The sequence below is a fragment of the Penaeus chinensis genome, chromosome 32 (genome assembly GCF_019202785.1).
Source record: "Penaeus chinensis breed Huanghai No. 1 chromosome 32, ASM1920278v2, whole genome shotgun sequence".
Taxonomy (NCBI): domain Eukaryota; kingdom Metazoa; phylum Arthropoda; class Malacostraca; order Decapoda; family Penaeidae; genus Penaeus; species Penaeus chinensis.
In genome coordinates, this window is record NC_061850.1 from 17,447,651 (window position 1) to 17,450,150 (window position 2,500).

Genomic DNA, 2,500 nt, shown 5'->3' on the forward strand with positions numbered 1-2,500 from the left:
CCGCGCAATGCACCGATCAGCTGATTATCGTAAACAAACTGCCCTTACCACTGAGACTTGTCACGAGAGAGATTAATTGCCTTCCTGATTGAGACTTCTGAGTCTAGCCGCCGTAGCGATCGGACATGTTTTGCCTCCTCAAACAACTCAGCTTCCCCGGTGCATCCTACCATGATCACAGAAAACGCCTAATCCGTGCTAGATGGCATAATATCAAACAGATCTGATCTTATTACTTATATTGAGGTTATTCCTTGTCAAATTGCAGATCACCAACTATTAACTATGACAGTAGATATAATGAGGCCCAAGCGACAACTTGTGATAAAAACTTCTCGTGATCTGACGAATTACAACCCCTAGCCACTAGTCAAACTATCAGTGCCAGCCAGTCGACCGTCTCAGAAGTTTTTACAACGGATGACGTTAACAGATAAGAGGTCTTGAACGCGTTAAAAAATATAGATACCACTGCCCCCCGTAAGACCAGAATTGTTAGAAATCCCCCCTCTCCATGGATAAATGAGGACATCAAAAGAGCTATACATGACCGAAATAGCACTCACAAATTTCTCAAAACGAATAGAACTGACATCATCCTTTACTCTGAGTATAAAAAATAAGAGAAGTGCTAAAACATTAATTCAGTCAATAATACAATTTATTTTCAAAATAAGTTCAAAAAATATAAACACGACGCCAAAGAAGCAAGGAGAACAGGTAAAACGTTAGCATCAAACAAAAAACACCGCATAGACACTTCATTAGATTCCTTAAGTAGTATAGAACATCTGAACGACTACTTCACAAATATCAGTAGACACCTGTAAACAGACAGCTGCTTCCTTGTCCCTACAAAATGCAACCAGGGCAAGGCTCTCAACAAATGTTTTCAAACCACAGCCAATTGGAGTGGAAACAAAAGTCTTAACAATAGAACACGTGAAACAAATGCTGTTAGCGTGGATAACATTGCTTTTCGATTCATCAAAGTAAGCTTATTGCAATTGCATTCTATTTAACAGACATTTTAAACACATCCCCGGTACCTACCCATCACTTTGAAAACATGGCATCATAACACTCATTTTCAAATCAGTAGATGTAGAATAATTATCATCCTATAAACAAATGAATAAGTGTCGTCCTATAACTCTACTCCCAATGATATCTTAAGTTCTAGAAAAAAAAAATGTTGCAAGTCAACTATCAACACTTAGAATCCAATCACCTTATTTCCGAAACGCAGTTAGCTATCCACTGAAACAGCCTTATTAAAGATCACAAACAAAATCTATGATATTAATGAACCGTATTCATGTTGACAAATGTAGAAAAGGTATGAATGAGAATGAATATCTTCACAATACAAGAGATGTATTTGACCGGTTTCGATTATATCTTCGTCAAAAAATCGAAACCGGTCAAATACATCCCTTGTATTGTGAAGATATTCATTCTCATTCATATCTTTTCAATGATAATAGACAAGAATCAAATAACTCTACTGTGATCTATCAAAATCGTTTGACAGTATCAGCCATGAAACCCTGCTTAACAAAATGAAAAATCAGGGAATAGACAACTATTGGTTTAGAAGTTATCTATTCATAAGAACGCAGTCAGTCAAAATTCGCAATATGTCAACTAAGAAACCAGTCTCTCTCGGTGTCCCACCAGGCTTCATATTGGCCCAATCATGTTCACTATATTCATTAACGACCTATTAACCATTGCAAACAACGGTCTCCTTCTTCAATATGCCGATGACTCTCAGTTTGGAATGAAAGGACAATAAGAGGAAGTGAACTCTGCTGACCTTTTGTTTGCAAATGACATGTTGCTTTCCGTAAAAGAGAGAGAATGCAGAAAATAAAATGTATTCTCCACGCTGCCCCAGTAAGCAATTTATATGAATTGATAAGGAATACTCAACAGACTCTTACAGAAGCAACTATGTATTTTTTACAACTAAATCCTGATAAAACTCAATGCATTTTCACAGGCATTCGACAAAACATAGCCAAAATAAATACAACTACAGAATGTGAAGGCTATCATATTAAACCAAGCATTTCCGTGAAACGTCTACGACTACACAGATACATGACTTCCGAAACACATATGGACAGCACTTAAAAAAAAAAAAAAAGGTAATGGGCACACTCAAATATTCCTAAATCACATAAGAAACAAAATCCCCACTGGTACGAGAATTACTGTTGTACAAACCTTTGCACTCAGCATTATAAACTACTGTTCCAAAATGTGGGGCTCAACCAACAAAACCTTGCCGCAAGAGTGGCAACAGACACCATAAATAAACACACAACCCCATTTATTATTTTTATAAATGGTTAAAAGATCAACAAAATGTCAATTTGATACATGTATACTCATTCATAATTTCATAGAGGACGACTACCCTCATTGGTCAATGCCTCTACAAACAATTGGTAACATAACAGGGATTCAAACCAGACAGATAAACTCTCTGCAC